This window comes from Periplaneta americana, chromosome 2, assembly GCF_040183065.1.
Source record: "Periplaneta americana isolate PAMFEO1 chromosome 2, P.americana_PAMFEO1_priV1, whole genome shotgun sequence".
Lineage (NCBI taxonomy): Eukaryota > Metazoa > Arthropoda > Insecta > Blattodea > Blattidae > Periplaneta > Periplaneta americana.
The window spans coordinates 87,101,988-87,122,500 of record NC_091118.1 but is presented as its reverse complement, the minus strand read 5'-3'; the positions used below and the strand labels follow the sequence as shown (position 1 = coordinate 87,122,500).

Below are 20,513 nucleotides of genomic sequence, written 5' to 3'. Positions count from 1 at the left end.
TGGTGTAAAATAGTGATAACCAATTTCTACGCACGACATTTTTTTCTTGCACATTCCCTTCCAAAAAAGAGGAACTGGTGAAACAGTACGTAATAAATATGAAACAAGACGAATGGTGTACATCATCAAAACACTTATCATTTATTATACAGTTTCACACAAACTATTGTTCAAGTCCCTAAATTATTTACTGTAGTTTTGGTGAAGTGTAATTTCTGAAGAATAAAAAAAGTGAAATGAACACTGTCTTTATTATATCATAAGCAGGCTTCGAGACTTCGGATCCAATAGAGCAGTTCAGTGGAAAATCCGCATAACGGCGTACTGAGTTTAGTGGTAAAGCGTACAGTGTGTGGAGGTACTGTAGAATGAATGCCAACAAATACGCAAAGAAAACGCTCTGGATTTGAAGGTTCTGACGAATAATTTGGTTTTCATATAAACTGTCTGAAACTATTACACGGTTAGAAAAGTCAGAGCAAGAGATGCCGGAAGCCCTCAAATTAATTTACAAAATGATGCAGAAAATTAATGAGACACCAAGTACACCGGTTACAGAACGTGTAGAACAGAAGTGGAAATCAATTTTATTTAAAAATAACGGATATGGAACATTGTGTAACATAAACAGCAAATTAGTGGACATAGAGTCACCCGAGAATAAAGGACTGTGTCTTAGAGACTACAATGATGTTAGGTTTTTTTCGTTTTGCTCCTATCACGTCATGCGACGTTGAGCGCAGCTTTCCACAGTACAGACTGTGCTTGGCAGATAACCGAAAAAGACTTATATTTGAGACAATGAGAATGTATCTTGTAGTAGGTACATTGCAGTTCGGTACTGTAACTGCACTTCCTAAAGACGACCAATAGAATAAATGAAAAAATTAAAATTGCTACATGTTTATTTCCACCATAAACACTGTGTATAATTAAACATAAATGCTTATAAAAGACAGGAGAATAAATGCTTTCTACATTCTTTTGACATTATCATGGTGTAATGTATATTTACTTTCAGAATGTACATATGTGTGTGTTTCCCCAACCTACCGTACTCTACTCTAAATAGCAACGTTGTTACCTCAACACATCTCTATCTACCTGCAGCGAGTCAACAACCTATAGTGCATGCACAGTAAACTTATTGTATCGGGTTCAAACTCTCGAAGCCTGATCATAAGCTTTACGTTTCAAGGGTGAGGACCTGCAGTTCATGTTCTTCTGTAAATATGCAGGAAAATCAGTAATTGTTTGTACTGCCTTGTCAACAACCGCCTCCTATTGTTTGTCATGTACGATTACTGTACTGTACTGAATGTAAAAAGTATAGAAAGCTGTGATGAAAGAGTAATGGAACGGAGAAAAATTCTCTCCGGCGCCGGGATTTGAACCCGGGTTTTCAGCTCTACGTGCTGATGCTTTATCCACTAAGCCACACCGGATACCCACCCCGGCGTCGGACAGAATCGTCTGAGATTAAGTTCCAACTCTTGGGTTCCCTCTAATGGCCGCCCTCTGCACTACGTCATAGAGGTCTGTGAACGTAGGACTGAAGTCCACACATGTGCTGAGGTGCACTCGTTATGAGTGACTAGTTGGCCGGGATCCGACGGAATAAGCGCCGTCTTAAATCACGAACCACCAACTTGCGCTAATTGTAAACAATCTCATCCAGCCAATTATAGAATATGTGAAAAATTTCTGGCTTACGCTAACGGCAGAAACAGATATTCCCATACTGAAAGCCGACAATATAGTGAAAATGTCAATGATAGAGATTTTCCCCCCTTGCCTAAAAGCACTTATTCAAATCAAGTTAGACAACCTTGGCATCCCAGTTCTCAAAAAAATGATGAACACTGTTCAATATTTAGTGAACTGAAGGAAATGATACAATTTATTAAACATATGTTTCTTAATTTAAGAACTATTTTCAATGATATCAAGAAAGAGGCAGACCCAATTACTAGACTACTTATGTTAGGAGATTGTCTATGTAATGCTTTCCAATATGACTAACCAGTTCCAACATATTAATCACATTCACAGAAATTTCCACGTTGCATTTTGGAATGCAAATGGAATTCGATATGATAAGTATTTGGTTGGACATTTCTTAGAAGAAAATGATATAGACATTTTACTTGTTAATGAAACTCACCTAAATCCACAGTGCAAATTAACTCTTCGTGGGTATGAAGTTTATAGAAGCGATAAAGGATCTTACGGAGGAACTGCTGTAATTATTAAATCTGGTATTTATCATAGGCTTATTGATTCACCATTATTTCACTATATTGAAGGGACTTTTGTTGAAGTTTCTTTTCCGACAGAATCCATAGTGTTTGGCGCAATCTACTGCTCACCCAGTAAACCATTAATGAAGGAGGACCTTGATTTACTGTCAACTGTTGGCGAACATTTTCATCTAGGAGGAGATTATAACGCGAAAAATATTGCTTGGAATTCCAGAGTAACAACACTACGTGGAAGAAGACTAGAACTACATTCCCAGCAAAATAATTACCATATTTTAGCTTCTTCAACACCCACCTATTTTTCATACAACCCACTAGTCCAACCGGATATTCTAGATATAGCGTTGTATAAGGGGAATGCTCTACCAGCACAAATAATAACAACAGACGATTTTTCTTCTGATCACAAACCTGTCATCAACACACTGTGTACCAATGCCAATGCAAGACCTGAAATAGTAAGTTCACACTATATAACGAACTGGGCACTTTTCAGAGACTACATTAACGAATCCTTACCAGGTAACTTTACAGTATCATCTACTGAAGAGTTAGATACTGAAACTGAAATTTTTATGAACACACTTACTACAGCCATGAAACTTTCGACAGCAAAAATTCCAGACACTAAGAAAGCTCTGCTTCCCTTTAATATCCGAGAAATTATCAAAGAAAAGAAGAGGGCTAGAAAAATGTGGCATTTAACAAGAAACAGGGACCATAAAAAAGAATACAACAGACTGAAAAATCAAGTGAATAAAGCTGTGTTCAATAACATGCTGGATAAATTAGATAAGGACATTGAAGACGCCAACAGTTCCTCCAACATCTGGAAAATTACACGTAGACTTACAAAGCCACGCACAAATTGCAGAACACAGCCTGTCCATGGAAAAAATGGTCCCGAATATACTGATAGTGGCAAAGCAACAGTTCTAGCTGATGCTGTAGAGTCTCACCTCCATCCGGCAGAAGAAAACAATGATCTAAGCGAGCATTTCAATAGCATTCGTCAAGAAGTTGGGACGTTCTTCAAAACACCTACTAAGAATTCCATTCGATTTACCACACCATCTGAAGTTAAGAAAATAGTTAAAAAGCTATCTGGCCGCAGAGCACCTGGCAAGGATGGGATTACAAATACTGCTATAAGAAACATACCTAAAAGGGCAGTAACTTTCATGATAAAATTATTCAATACTAGTATGAAATTACAGCATTTTCCTGCACCATGGAAACTTGCAGTGATAGTGACAATACCCAAAGCAAACAAAAATCCGTAGTATCCTGAAAATAGGAGACCTATAAGTTTAATATCAACTATAGGCAAACTTTTGGAAAAAATTATCCTGAATAGGATTAAGGAGCTCAATTTAAAATGCATACCTGACCATCAAATGGCTTTCCAACCAGGATGTTCTACTACTCGTCAGATTCTCCGTCTCGTCGAATCGGCAACCAAAGGATACAACATGCAAGCTTATACACCTGCGATATTCTTTGATATTTCAAAAGCTTACGACACAGTGTGGCACACAGGTCTTATATATAAATTAATGAAGAGTGACCTACCCGATGTCTTCGTTAAGTTCATTGCATCCTTTCTAATCAGACGAAAGTTTCAAATAAAAGAAGAAGCAGCTTTATCTTCTGTCCATGAAGTAAAGGCTGGTCTCCCTCAAGGATCGGTCCTTGGGCCTACACTTTACAACATTTATACAGCTGATATTCCTACCCACCCAGAAACTAACATCGCGCAATTTGCCGACGACACTGCTGTCTTCATAACTCATCACAATCCCCTTTATGCAGCCAGAATCCTTCAAGTTCACATTTCTCTCTTGGAAAACTGGTTTCAAAAATGGCGCCTGACCTTAAATGCTGATAAAACACAGGCTATCTGTTTCACGAAGTGCACGATGAAAAGAATCCCTAAACTTACCATATGCGGTAAAGAGCTCGAGTATCAATCGACTGTCAAATATCTTGGCGTAACTCTCGACCAGAGGTTGTCTTGACATCAGCATCTCCATCTGCTTAAAGGAAAAGCCATTGGACGCATAGTGCACATATTTCCGCTATTAAAATCAGGTGCCATTAGCATTAAACGGAAATTGCATCTCTATAAGGCTTTGGTACTGCCAATTCTAACATATGCTGCACCTTCCTGGGGCTATATGAACAGCAATGCTTACAAACCACTACAGGTTGCACAAAACAAGGCTCTTAGACTGATTCATGGGTCTGACTGGTTTACTAGAACATCTCAGATACATTAAGATCTCAATATGCCATATATACAGGAAGTTCTTGTCAAAATTATGAGGAAGTCCTACTGTCGACTTCAAAGAAGCCCAAATTACTTCATTAAAAGAATTGGAGACTATAATGTAGACGACTTCAGACTGTATAGAACGCCGAAAATGGCTATTCTCGATATTGGGTAAAAATCTAACTGGTGGTATTATGATACAGTGTAAGAAAGCACAAACAATGTCCAAACTTTTTCAAGGACATCAACGTCTTCGAATTTGTTCGAAGAAGAGATTCTAAAGTAATAACACAAGTAATAAGAACACAATAGTGCAGTCAGGGACCCAAGAAGTCCGATACTGCATCAAAATCAAAGAAGAATTTAAAAAAAAAGTCGTAGGTGGTAAATCATAGAACTACGTGAGAACCAGCGTTCTCCAATTTCCGATACGAAGCAGTCAGAACGTTGGCCGATGACCAGCCAACAGCGTTACGAAGCCAAGATGGATGCCAGAAAGATGCAAAAGATTCGAGGAAGATGCTCAGCGCCTGGATGCAAGACTGTTAATACTGTGGGAGGGAAGCATTGTTTCTGTTTTCCTCAGGAACCTATGAGATAAGCTTTAGTATTATTATTGTGTCCTGTGTAGCCTAAATCTTACACTTGAAAACAATGTACTTTTTGGTGAAGTAGGTTAGACGAGCTGTGCATTGCTTTCTGCTAATTTATTTAGGATTATAGTAGGAATATAAATTTAGATGTTTCCGAAATTCAGTCAAACTGTAATGAAATGTGAAATATTGACGAAAAAGAGCAAGAAGGCTGAAAATGAAACCTCGTAAACCTGAATTGTAGCATTAGGCCACATGGCTGCAAACTAAAACCACGTGGTTTTCAGTATAAACATCTCACAGTTATGGAAAATAAAATTATGCCTTCTTTGATGTTGTTAGCCATTCTGGAGAAATTCTCAATAATGTGTAATAAAAATAATAATAATAATAACAATAATAATAATAATAATAATAAGCTTAGGCCTAATATTTAATTTAGTTTGTACCCAATATCTGTTGCTGCTACCAGTTTTCCTATGGTCACTCACCACCTAGTGATGCGCATTAGACATCTCTTAAAATAACACAAATGCAGCAGATAAGTTATTATTTTTTTCCCCAATTTTTGCATGATTTCTATTCAATATTTCTTCTACTTTATCTCATTAGTAATTGTAATCCATTGCTTTAGGTGTTGGAAGTGGCTCCGATTTTGTGGGCTAGAGGACCGGTATCGAGTTGCCGCAGATGCCACACACAGGTTGAGAATCTGCATGGACCACTTCATTGAGTCTGACTATTATAGCTCTTCACAAAAAGTGATACTTAAGCAAACTGCAGTGTCCACTGTTCATGCTAATGGATTAGTGGTGCCATCAAACCCTAAAATCCGGAGCCCACCATCTAGCCCAGTTATGCCTCGAGCGACCTTATCACAGGGGTCTACCCCAACTTTCAGGCATCACAAGACTTTGCGGACGTATGCTAGGAGGGCGAAGATTGATTCTGCAGCTGCTCAAGGTAATTAGTACACTAGCAATGTTTTTTATGTCATTCATGTTTAAAATTTCCGATTTCATTACTCTTTTCTTTATTTTCAGGTACGCGTAGTCTCATAGGTTTACAAGCTGCAACTGAGCAGGCTGCAGGCTTGGCAGCTATGCCTCAAACAATTCCTGCTCCTATGAGTACTCCAGCTTCAAAGATTACTGCTTCGACGGCATATGCCGGAATGAATAAAGATGCATGCCAACAAGATAATTATTCCACTTAGTCAAGTTTATGAATTTCAAGGAATGCCTTAGTTCCTCATCAGTTGTTCTTACATTACATGTTTCAAAATACATAAATAATTATGTTTCTTTTTTGTGATTATTACAGGGAACAGTATGATTGGTGAACAGCTGAGGGGCTATCAGCAACCATCGCTCCTATTCAATGTGGTTCCCACTGTCTTGTGAGCCTGGTAACATGCTAGTAATCATTTAAGTTAATTGCCCCCTGCCATATGTCTGCAGTTTTCATACTTCATTCTTTTACAGTAGCGAATAATAACAAATCCTCTTAACTACAGAGCAGGGTGTTTATCTTGTTATATATCGATCGTCCAGTTCAAAAGTGCGACAACTCAAAAATTGCCATTTTTTAGTTATTTATACTACTGAAAGTCCCTTTCGGAGCTCTTTCCGATTCAATATTGAGATAAGTCATATTTACAACCAAAAATAATAAAAACGAAATAAACTGCTTTAGAAGTAATTATAACTATGGACTTTATTAATTCATTATTACTACATTTCGAAATCTATTAATAATGAACTGGAAGATCGTGATATACCAGGGGCGTATTTTGCGGACTACCGGGGCTACCGGCGGTAGCCCAAGGAAATTACAAAAGAAAAAAGTTTATAATATAACATAATGTAATAATTTTGTATTATTAGTTTTACCATAGTAATTAAAATTAAAGTAATTGTTAGATATATTTTGTGTAATAATAGGGTCAGCGGTAGCCCAAATCCTTTAACCAGTATACGCCACCAGTATATCAGATATACTGGTCCTGAATACTGACTCATTTCTATTGTCGTGGTTATGAACCAGAAATCTGTCCCATTTTAGGTGATTTATTTGAAACTTTCAACTGAAGATATCTCAAAACTTGTTTTTTTTTAGTTTTCGCACTTTTGAACCAGACGATCGATATTGCAACAGATATCCTGACAAGTCTCCCTGGCACGAAGTACACCATTATTCCCTCTTACTGACTTATCTTTAATATCCCAACACCTCTGCTGATTATCCCTTTCTGTTAGTGTCAGTTGTCCTCCATGGCCCAGCCTATTAGCAAAAAAAAAAAATATTTTATATTACATTACAACGAACAATTCAGATTAACACAATCAAATTTGTTGCAGCATTAAACTTTTGGATTGTTACTATTACTTAACATTTATATGAGTTATAATTTGCACAGTTAAGAGCAGTTTGAAATGAATGGAGCACAAAGCCTGTTCAATTCTTGCTTCAATTTAATTTATCATTTATTTCCTTAGATACTGACATGAATACATACATGATGGAAAAGTTTCCTTCAGCTTCAGCTACACCTCCTTCCAAACTTGGTAAATATTGATCACATTTTGATGTATTGTCAATTTTGTAGTATGTTATATAGCCTATCCATAGCTTGCATGCCTTTTGTTAGGCCTACATTAACTTAACAAGGCTAAAGGTGTTGTCACGTTTCATTTTTTATTTAAAATAGTTCCCAGCAATTAGATTAATCTGAAGTTAACTTCGCAATCTTTAGGTCCTGGTGTTGCAAAACGACAACTTTTCTCCAGTCCTCACTTCTCATCTTCACCCAGGAGCAACAAACTAAAAATGGCAGCTCTGAAAGCAAAGGTGAAGAGACTGGAGAAAAAATTGCAACAAGTCGAAGAAGACAGAATTTCGGATCAAGTTGGAAGGAGAAGGGAGCCAATGGCCACATCATCTCAACTGCCAACAATTGTTCAAAAGATATACGAGGCACAGGTGCAGATGAGAAAAATTCATAAACATGGATATAGATGGATTGACGTCATGAAAGATTTTTCTTTGTCATTATTTTATCACAGTCCTAAAGGGTATAATTTTATGAAAAAAACTTTTCCTATTGTCCAGTATCAAGACACTTCAAAGTTATCAGAACAAAATAGACATTGAGCCAGGTCTGATGCAGCCTGTTTTGACAACTCTTAAGTCACTTGCTACAGGGCCTCTTTCTGACAGATCAGAGATTGTATGTTCACTGATCATTGATGAAATTGCCATACGTCAGCAGTTGCATTATGACTCTAAATCTGATATGATTAAGGGTTTTGCTGACGATGGAATAGCAAGATATCCCATGAAAATAGGTAACCATTGTTTGATGGCAATGGTTAAAGGGATTAAGAAGGGATGGAAACAGGTTTTAATATGTGATCAAGGTACAAATAATCAAAGTTTGGCATCTAAATTGGGGGTTTCAGCAGTAAGACCGTATTTTGAAGTCAATGGGAATAAAATTCATTAGGAACAACTTATTGCGATATGATTTGCATTACATGGAAAAACCTGTATCTTGGTCACATATTAGAACTATCTATGATATGCATGATGATGATGTGTTAAAACTTAAGTTAGTTCCTAAACTGACAAAGGACCATGTTTTCCCTAAAATGTTTTCTCGTATGAAGGTTAAGCTGGCAACACAGGTGTTTTCCTATTCTGTACATACTGCAATTCATGCATATGTTGGAATGGGAAAGCTACCTATCAGTGCTCTGCATACTGCCGACTTCATTGAGATGATGGACAAGCTGTTTGACACTTTCAACAGCACGAAACTGAAAACAGATAAATTTAAATATAGATTTGCCATAACTCCTGATTCCGTTCACGTAGAATTTAAAAAAAAAACTTTGAATGACATTCAGTCCTTGGAATTCGTGGGTTGCAAGCGTCAGCTAGCTTGTCTTGAAGGTTGGAGAATTAGTATTCAGAGCTTGCTGAATTTGTTCGATGAGCTTAGTTCTGAGTACAACATTCCTAAATTAAGGACTCGATTTCTGAGTCAGGATCATTGGAGAATACATTTGCTACCATAAGACAACAGCACGGGTGCAATGTAAATCCATCTTTCCAACAACTTGAAAGTGGTCTTCGACACATACTCATTACATCTCTTTCCAAGTTATCACACAGAAGTAACTGCGAAAAAGATGTTGAGTATGTGTTGACGAAATTGAATAGTATTTCTGTTAGTGACAAGGCTGTTCAGGAGTCGTCATCTGTTACAGATGTAAACTGTATCAGTGATTGTACTCCTGATACTATAGTCGAAATGGATGTGGAGTGTGATTCTGGAAGTATCGAGGACGATAATGCTGTGTACTACATTGCAGGGTACATTTGCTCAAGGTTCCTCAAAAAACATAAATGCAGTCACTGTAAAAATACTCTCACTCTGGGAGAAAGCCAGAGAGAACTGAGTGAAAGCCATCAAATATTTACTTACTTCAAGGCATTTGATGACGATTTTGGAAGTCTTTCATTGCCCAGAAACGAAGTTTTCACTCAGTTCCGAGAATGGGAGAATTCATTCTGCAGACATTTCAAAGCAAACTGTCATTGTAAAAATTTGAGGACTGTGATGAAAAAATATGTGTTGAATGATTGTAATTTTTCTCTTTGTAGTCAGGACCAATTCAATAATTTGTTTAATATGTACAGTGAGTCACTGAATTATTCGGACATGAATGGCATAAGTGCACTAAGGACATTTGTCTCTTTAAACATAACCTTTGAAAGGAAAAATATAATTCTTTACTCTTCTCACATATATACAATCATATCTTAATGAAACATATACGTTAATAGTTATAAACAGAAACAAAATTCACAATCAATTGAAACTTAAGTCATTCTTTGGTTAACAAAATTATTCGGACACAGGACATCTTTCTAAATAAAATTAGTTCTGTATCTGTATAAAAAATATTCAATACCTGACTGGCTTCCCTTTCATTTTTATAACTTCTGCTAATCATTCAGACATACTCTGCACCAATTTTCTTGTGTAAACCTTGCACAGGTTTCACCATTCTTTCTGAAGCCTCTCCTTAAGATGTTGTTTTCATTTTATTGGAGGTTTCCTCACGTGTTTTTCCAACCTGCCCCATAAATGTTCAATCACATTCATGTCTGGAGACTGCGGAGGAGGATGGAGTACCTCGGGGCAGTGGTACAGCGACCAGAGTTGTACAATACAGGACGTATGCTTGTAGTCACTATCTTGGTAGAATGCGAACCGGTCATGAATCCCCATTTTTTCCGCACTTTGTTGTAGATTATCCTTCGGGAGTAGAAAGTATGAATACTTGTCCATTTTCCGTCAATGAACACTAGATTTCCAACTCCGCTTGCGGACATACACCCCCATACCATTGCACTGCCGACATCATGCTTAACTGTTGCTTGCATATTTTGCTCTCTAAGCTCTTCATTGGGTCATCGCCATACTGTAATCTGGCCATCTGATTCGCTGATATTAAATTTACTCTCGCCTGAAAGGATAATTCGATTCCACCAATCCTGATCCTTTTCTAGGTACTCTTTTGCGAACAGTAGTCTTTTACTCTTGTTTCTTTTGTTGATGTAGGGCTGGTTTCTTGCCACCCGGCCATGAAAATTGTTTCTCCTGAGAACTTTTCTAACAGTCTCGGGATGGACTTGTTTCCCAATTCTTCATTGACCTCAGAAGCAATTCTTGGAGCACTTAATCTAGGATTTTTTTTATCTTCCTTACTATTATTGCTTCTTCTCGCATGGAAAATGTCCTTGGACGTCCTGAGTGAAGATACGATTCACGTCTGTCTTCATCTCTGAATATAACTAAACAATATCCGCCACTGTGCTTTTCTTCATCTGTAGTATATCAGCTATGTATCGATAAGATTTTCCCCTTGCATGGTGGAAGACCACTGACTGACGCTGCTCGAACATACTGTCTTTTCCTCTACCCCCATTTGTTTCTGTCCACTACACAATACTGAGCTACTGAAGGCACACACTGTTACTGACTATTCGTGTATCTGACTACATTATTCTATAGATTGCAGATAACTTACCTGTGGTCTCTGATTAGTGTCCGAAAAATTATGTTGATGTCACATTATGGCGTATATGGGTTCGAATCCCATTACTGCTTTCTAATCAAAGTAAAAATATACATTAAACCCACTATGTATTATCTTTGAAAAGTAAACTTTCCAACAGTTCACTTAAAATTCTTTATTAATACTTTTACATATGTGGCCATATTATTTAGTAATATATGGGCATTGTCCGAATAATTTAGTGATTCACTGTATATAGTATCTAGGATTAATTGGTCGACTCAGTTTTTGAACCAGTCACATTGTTTTGGTCCTGACTTCAAGAGAAAACTAAGGATATTAAATAATTGTTGAGTCTCTTCTGAGAAGAAAGTAGGTACAGTGTTGATAGCATCACATGTACACTGGAGTTCAAAGATATCCGGCCTATGATTATATGACCATGTAAGCAAACTTTCCAATCACGGAATAAGTCAGAACCAAAGACATTAAAAATTGACAAAAATTCGAAGAATCCCACTAGTTCTCAATAAGTGGTATCATTATTTGAGCAGTTAAAAACGTGTCAGGAAAAATTACTATGTAGATTGAGCATAAATTATTCTCATAATTGACAATATCAGTGGTTTCCCGCTAAATTCAGTGTTGCTTCACAATCAGCAGTGTGGGATGAAAAATTGAATTCTATAATGCGGGTATATTTATGTGTGATTGGCAACACTGACTATTATCATCACCATGTATTCATACAAGTAATAACTAAATAAGCCATACTTACGCCAAAAAAAAAAAATATATATATATATATATCGATTAGTAGGGCCAGATATTTTGAACGTCAGTGTACAGTATTGGCAAGGAAACTCGGACCGACAGAATAATCAATATTATTAGTAGGTTATTTTACGACGCTTTATCAACAGATTTGGTTATTTAGCGTCTGAATGAGATGAAGGTGATAATGCCGGTGAAATGAGTCCGGGGTCCAACACCGAAAGTTACCCAGCATTTGCTCATGTTGGGTTGAGGGAAAACCCCGGAAAAAACCTCGACCAGGTAACTTGCCCCGACCGGGAATCGAACCCGGGCCACCTGGTTTCGCGGCTAGACGTGCTAACCGTTACTCCACAGGTGTGGACGACAGAATAATCAAAGTCCCCAAAATTAGCCACTGCACATGCCACACCCATTCACAAGATAGCGAGTAATCTATTGAAATTGTTGTAGTCTCGACTGCTGACGTAGCCCATTTTGAAAGCCATTAGCAAATAAGTTGGGAATAATAAGTTAATTAAGTAGTATAATATCGCTGCAATCTGAAAGTATTGGGAATAAATTTGAATAAGGAACAAAAAAAGGTTCCTTTCCAGGCAGGATTCGAACCACGAAAGTCTTAGTTACCAGTCTATTGTGTTCTGGAGTGAACAAGGCTCTGAAATCAGCTACAAGGGTCGGTCCGTTTTTTTTTTGCCACTGCTGTACATCATTGTGCATCTATCTTCTTGGATTGCAGCCAGGGGGGTTTAACTCAAATGATAGATGTTGGATGCTCATAGATGTTCCATAGTTTGCCGCATGTGGTCAGGACAGCGCTGGCTGTATTTCGATCACAGAGTTTGTAAAATTAGCAGTACAAAACTCTTTGGTTTCGAAAGTTCTTTGGTTATAAGTTTTGCCAATATGACAGTTTTAAACAGATATTATTAATATCCATTATTTACAGAATGTGTCAGTTTTATAATATTCGGATTATTATTACTATTACTATATAGTTATTTTGCATTTTCATTCGAGCACAAAGTAGCCATATTAGTGTACTGTGTATGACCTATTAACCTCATTTGTTCAGTTGATCAATTGTTGGATGTTGGCATTCCTATTCTGTTTAAATCTTGTATAAATTATGGAATGGACGAACATGGCTGCTTAAGGAAGAAATTTGAACAGATCGAGTTAATTGAGAAGTTACTGGTGCTTTCCTGCAACAAGAAATAATTCGCAACGTTAAAGGTAAGAAAGAAATATGTTTGAGATTACATCTACACGGTTCAACTTTTCTTTCAACTTCACACATTCAAGCAATGCCTGCAAGATTGGTATTTAATAACGGAAGTGCACACAATGTGCAGGATAATATATTATTTTAGCTTTCGCTGCTGCAGAACTTGGTCAGTGAAACTATAATCGGTTTTTACACTCCATCACATGGTATTTTAATATTAATATGGCGTACCTTGTAGACAGAAAATCTTAATGTATCTTAATTCAACATGCGCTTTAAACTTGATTCTTTCAATATTCTTCCCAGACTGCGTGCGTACGAGCATGAAAAACTGAACCGTGTAGATGCAGCTTAACTGCACCGTCATGTTTTCTAATTTAAACTGAATTCTTCCATCATATCTTAAACGTTTATTAAACTGAGATATGTAATTGTTTTCAGGGATAAACTTCAGAACGCGATTACCTGCCTTCTACCACTACCACATGATGAACTGACTTCTGTGTTGAATTACAACAGTGTATTAGGCCTAACTGCAATTACGCCAAGAGCTTTAAAGGTAAGCTAACAGAGTTAATATACACTTTGGGTATGAACGAACATCTTATTTTTGTATATAGGTAAGTTAAGTTGGTTAGACATCTTAAAATTCGTGGGACAGAATCTGATATGACTAAATATTTTGTTCCCGGTGTAATTCTTTACAGTTGCGTTACCAAAGGATGGCGGGGTACCTTAGCTTGGTAACGCAATAGTAAATAAGTGTTCCCGAAAAAAGATATTTTAGAAATTTGACTTTACAGTTAACAGTAGTACTTTTACTGGAATAATTTTGATAAAATAAAAAGAGTTAAATTGCCGGAGATATTTATTATTTTTATAGACTCTTGGATAGAATTCTTCCAGGAATATTTCACAAACGTTGATTATACTGCAATCCTTCAATTGTTCTATGAAATGTAGTGTTATTAATGCATTACATGATACTAGGCTACTGCTGGTTTGTTTCAGTTAATAGAAAGACAAATGGCGGAGTTTTACACTGTTAATGTGCTGCAGTGTACTGTCAGAAATCGGATAGTAATGAGAAGACCTGGTTATTCCTGTTTCCTGCGCCAAGTAATGCAGCACAGCTTAAAAGGTAAGCAATGGCATTGGCATAAGCTCAATGCAAAGATATCCTTATATATCATCAGTAAATAGTCAGGGTTGGTAAACTGTAGTGATTTTTAAATTTAAGTGAGAATTATTTGTCAAATTCATATTTGTTTATTAAAATGAGTTTTTGCCTTCTTTTGTAATTCATTTAAACTTAATTTGTGCATTAGTTCCTACATAATTGTGTATTTTGTTAATGTGTTATTTTAAGTAATTAACAACATCGCTTCAAAAATAATTTACTATGTTTACACATAGGCCTCATTATTAATACATGAAGAGTTACAGCACTAATAACCTGCACTTAATGATAATAATAATTAGCTTAGACTTAGGCAAGATATTATGCTCAGTTTGTTATTCATTAGAAAAGAATTCAACTATTTAGGGAGATTAATATTTACAAATAAATTTATCAGAAGAGCTTAGCATTGTGTGTTTTCAGAATAAATACGTAGTCCATTTGGCATTGTGCAACTTTTACTTTGAATATTGTTATGAGCTACAACTATTCATTTCAATCCTCAGCATCATACTGTGCTTTAATTAGGTGGTGATTCCGAAAGTAGGCTCTACTTGACTACCTGTACCATGTGTTCTGTTGCTCCTTAATTAGGAGTTGGGAAAAGACATATGAGAAGCAAACTTTCGAAACCTGTCCATTTCTTCAGAAAATGCTAGAATTATATGTCTGTAATAAACAAAAATTTTTCTGTGGTGAAATTTTATATGAATTCATAGGAAGAAAAATATATTTCACCATAGAAAATATTTTGTTCATTGCAGAGATGCAAGTTTGCTACTCATATATATTGCTAATAATTTTAAGAAGCAGCAGAACAGTAATATGTAAAAACGTTTATATATATATATATATATATTTTTTTTTTTTCAGGAAGATAATTTCTCATCTTAATCATGTTAGGTGCATATAATTTTAATCTGTGATTTAAGTAGTAACTATTATTTGATGTAAATAAAATGAAAATTATTTTATTTACATCATGATTAAATCATTAATTTAAATTAATACCACCCTGGTTTGTGTATTTTTTTAAAGATAATAATAGAATTTTGATTGTAACAGGTACCACATGTAGGCAGCTGTGGCAGAAAATCCTCATCCTTACAGAAGGGCCTATATATGTGCAAGCCATTTTCGCAGTAATCAGTATAATGGTGACTTCAGATATAACTTACTAAGAGGGGCCATTCCATCAAGGAATGCTTGGTATCTCACTCAAGAACTACGACCCACTTCATCACCAGCCTACTTACATTAACCTTTTTCACCACCTAACATAATTTCTTCATTCATTGCACTTCACTGTGGCATCAATTTGAACCTGTATTCTCTTTCATTGAGTGATTCATTCATTTCTTTATCTTTTAACAAAATTGTGTTTAATTTTGTTGACAAGTGTATGGTAATGGACTTCATTCATTATTATTATTATTATTATTATTATTATTATTATTATTATTATTATTAAAGGTAAAAGGTATAGGTATCCCCGTAACATGCCAAGAAGGCATTTGGGGGGCATGGAGGTAGAGCCCCATGCTTTCCATGACCTCGGTACTAGAATGAATTATTATTATTATTATTATTATTATTATTATTATTATTATTATTATTATTATTATTATTATTATTATCTCATTTCGTTTAATGTGTTGATTTCTTCAGTTAATTGAAGGAAAATAAGGGGAATTCATTCATTCATCTGAAAAAAAAAAGTAGAGTACTTGACTTTTACATTATGAGCAATATAATTTTTGTAATATATAGGGCAATGATAAATCTAACGATCTTTAAGACCCTAAGTTAACATTACATAGTAATATAAATATAAATAATAATTACTAGTACAATGAGAATTTCAGTTGTGTCATCTATAGGGCATAGGAGGGAGTCCAGTGGCAGCGATACGAATCTGCAGCTTCTGCAACTGGTGAGATTTGGGTGCATTATTTAGAATTTTTAGAGAGTAAATATGTTGTTGTTTTCTAATGTCGGGCGTTTGACAATAAAGTCATTTGACCTTTTGCACTCCAATATTTTTCAAAGATATTATCATGACCAGAGTAAATATGTTGATGTTTTCTAATGCCAGGCATTTGACAATAAAGTCATTTGACCTCTTGCACTCCAGTATTTTTCAAAATTATTGTCATAGTCAGCCACTGAAGCACAGATTTTGAGGTGTTCCGAATCCATTTCTTGGTTTGAGTAGCACAATGGACAGTTAGGAGACTGATATATTTCAATTCTATGCAGCAAAATAGTCCCCCAATCGGATTTCTGGGCGGAACTACTTTAATGGTACAGAAGCAACTAAATTTTTTTATAATGGAATGCTTGTATAACATCAGCTATGAAGAGAGTAAATATGGTACAATATTTTGTCTCTTCTCACTTTATAGATCTCTTGGATATGGAACAACAAGTTTTAACGGAGAAATCATTGTAATAAGTGAAAGTCTCAGGAATCTTCTATGCCACATCAATAAATTTAAGAATGCAGTTATATTGTCAGACTCCAAAGCAGCTATTCTATCAATAGTCTCTAAATACATACTTTCATCTCAAACAGCAGAAATAACTAAAATGCTCTCTCAATTAATATCACTCAATAAAAGAATTGTATTCCAGTGGATACCATCCCATTGTGGAATCCTGGGAAACGAGAATGCTGATGCTTTAGCAAAGAAGGGCAGCACTGCTACTTACAGACCTGTTACTAAATCTACGTATTACTCTGTGAAAAGAGTTATTAAATCTACATACTTAGACTTCAACAAACAAAATTTGATAACACAAATCTCAAGGGAAAAAATGGAACTCTCTGCATCATAATCCACAGTTAATTCCCGATTTACCACAAAAATCGTCTGTAGCTGCATTTAGATTGGCAACAGGCCATGACTGTCTGGCCAAACAAACACCTGCATAGAATTGGAATATATCAGTCCCCTGATAATATCTTCGAAAAATATTGGAGTGCAAGAGATCAAATGACTTTGTCAAACCCCTGGCATTAGAATACAACAACAACATATTTTGAGCAATGGGGCCACAACCAAATCAAACACTCAGTATCAAAGCTCAAAATTAGGAAATGTTGCGAAGTATAGACTTATCTCTAATAAATTGTATTGCACTTTTTCTAATATGTTCAGTGTTTTGAATCAACTATACATCAGAGAATGAAAAATAATTTTTTTACTTGTATTTCTTAATGGTGTTTTTATTAAAAGTCTAAGTTAATTTTATGTCTGTTGTAGACAAATAGTTTTCTTTGTATTCTTTATCAGTGGTGATTATTGATTACTTAGATTTTTAATATCTATATATTAAACTAATGGCAGTTACTTTTAAAAATAGATGTTCAGCTCTGACGGTGTAAAACAAATAAAGTGGTGTTTTATAAATGTTTATGAACGTGCGTTGTACTATGTCACAGCAAAACATCTTATGACTGTTTTCAAGCTAATGTTTGACATAAAAAAATTAAGAGCGAATTATAATTATATAACTGACCAATAATAACTTCGAAGTCAATATTCCAAAGTCAATCTTTGTTTTTATCTTCCACTACATGATACATAACATTATTTTAAAATAGTGCTTAAGGTGTTTTGGAGAGAAGTATCCTATCCTATCCTATTCGCATCCTGTATCTCAATTACATATTTGATCTAGAAGATGCAAAAACTTTTATTAGTCAAATTTGATAAATTAATTTAATAAAAGGGTTAAATGACTGTGTTAAAAGGGGGAGTGTGTTAATGGTTTTCAGTTTCATGTTCAACCATTATATTCATATTCACATGTTAAAACAAAAATGTGATATAAATATTGTGGTTAAACATGTTATTTAAACTGATATACCATTACACACTACTTTGGCGATATGAAAAATACCAGTATGTGTTGGTATGATAGGTATCTGCAGTACCGATCGTGCTCTAATGTTGGCATAACGGATACCTGTAATACCGATCGGGCCGTGTAACAAGGGATGTAGTTCCGCATTCTGCCGCTATGTGTAACGAGCTGTAGTTCCGATGTTTTGCCGCCAAGTGTCTCGACGTCGCGTCAATAGCGTGTCGAAGGTAATGCATTGAGTTGGGGGTCTTTCTATTTATTTGTCTATGGATAGTAGCGATCCTGGTGGTGAGCAACTATCTATGGACGCATATTTCAACTGTCTATGTTTGCATATTCAGTAAATATTAAGCTTCGTGACTGTATATACTAGACTGTGGTGTTGGTCTATGTTAATGTATGCTGAAAGCAAGAAACTTCTATGAAATGTTACACCTGCGTTATTTGGCATCCCCTTTACTGGGTGTAAATGTTTTGTAGGTTTCTAAAATAAAATTAATAAGAATGATATACACTAACTGTATGGCATAAAATATCAAATAAACTACACAGTATCATTTCTCTGCCGTATTATCATATGTATTCTAAACACATTTAACTTGCCTGCCGTTGGAGCGCTACTGTCGTACCAGTCGTCAAATGTTGGCATATTTTATACGTATGAGTTGCGCGACTGTATATATTAGACTATGGTCACAGTCTAATATATACAGTCGCGCAACTCATATGTATAAAATGTGCCTACATTTGACAGCTGGCGCAACAGTAGCCTTCTAGCGGCAGGCAAGTTAAAAGTGTGCACACGACATATGATAACACATCAGAAAACGGGTTTTGCGTAATTTACTTTATATTTTTATGCTATACAGTAAGTGTATATGGTTCTTATTAATTTTACTTTAGAATCCTAGATGAATTTCACACGCAGTTAATCTACAAGTTTCAGAAGCTGGGAATAAACGTAATTCTTTCTGCTCCTTACAACTGAATCATGGCCCTGATCACGTATCATGGTTTGAAATAATATAATTGTTTGTACGTGGACGGTTAATTCAATTCATTCCTAAATATATTTATGAACCATTGGAACTCTATATTTCCTGTGAGAAGAGTCAAATTTGTAGGACATATCTCGTAGGGCACATCGCGTGGTGAACTCCTCTCCCTATTTCCTGAGAAATTAACTATTTTCCATACCGCAAATTGGGGTAAACTCGGCCGCTGAGGTAAACTTAAAAATAAAAAAGGGGAAGATTTAAACCTTAATTTGACAGACAATGATTTATGAAGTTCATTATTTTTTTATTATTATTTTGAGTCGCTAATAGTGCTGATATTATGGTTTAAATTTTTATGGAAAGTTTACTGCATTTTATATTAAATTTCCAGTTTTCACACATAAGCTTAATTTCAACTTACCCTACCTATATAATACGTAATTTACATGCACTTACTGTTATTATGACGTAGGTGAGAACAAATGAATGCACAATTAACTTCAATTAACTCAGAAAATGTAGGCCTAATTTTATTTTCAGAGCAGAAGTGGTGTAAGTCAAAAATGGGTAATGAGGGTTAAAGTAAACATTCTGTAAAATACAGCGCAAAGTAGCAGTTAATATTCAATTTATTTAAACTATTAGTAGTCAGTGAAAAGCACGAAGGATATATTAATTGCTACTTTGCGCTATATTTTACAGAATTTTTACTTTAAACCTCATTACCTAATTTTTACTTATACCAATTCTGCTCTGAACGGCTCAAATAATCACTGGCAATGTAGAATCAACACCAATAACAGTCATGAAAATTATTACAGAAGAGATTGCTTTTTATATTAAATTTAAAAAGGCTCTTCTATTTCTTGAGAACCTAATACGTCTGCCACATGAATCTACACCAACAGATCAGAAATTTATCGACACAGTCTGGGTTTACTCAAGAAATGAATATTTTGTAAAAGGATTACAATACGCCATGAATTCTTGAAAAATTAACACCATGATACCTACTTGAATGCTATATAACATTCAACTTTTGAAAAATATGATGAAAAAAACACGAATACAAAAATTATGGAATTACTTGCATTAAAGCTGTAGATATATTATCCAAAATCGGAATGGTTACACATTTACACATATGATCTCTGCAAAAAAATAATATACTGTAACAGGTATTTACTTTGTTTTTATTTAAACTGTCCTTCCTGACATACAAATAGATAACTGATAAGTAATAATTGT

At 35.4% G+C, this 20,513-nt stretch overlaps 1 long non-coding RNA gene across 1 annotated transcript; it reads left to right on the top strand.

Moving 5' to 3' along the window:
* Positions 1 to 12,737: 12,737 nt before the first annotated feature.
* LOC138694387 (uncharacterized) lies at positions 12,738 to 15,229 on the top strand. The gene is made up of 3 exons (XR_011330920.1): positions 12,738 to 13,225; positions 13,659 to 13,776; positions 14,229 to 15,229. It is a non-coding gene; the product is annotated as an uncharacterized lncRNA (long non-coding RNA).
* The last annotated feature ends 5,284 nt before the right edge of the window (positions 15,230 to 20,513 follow it).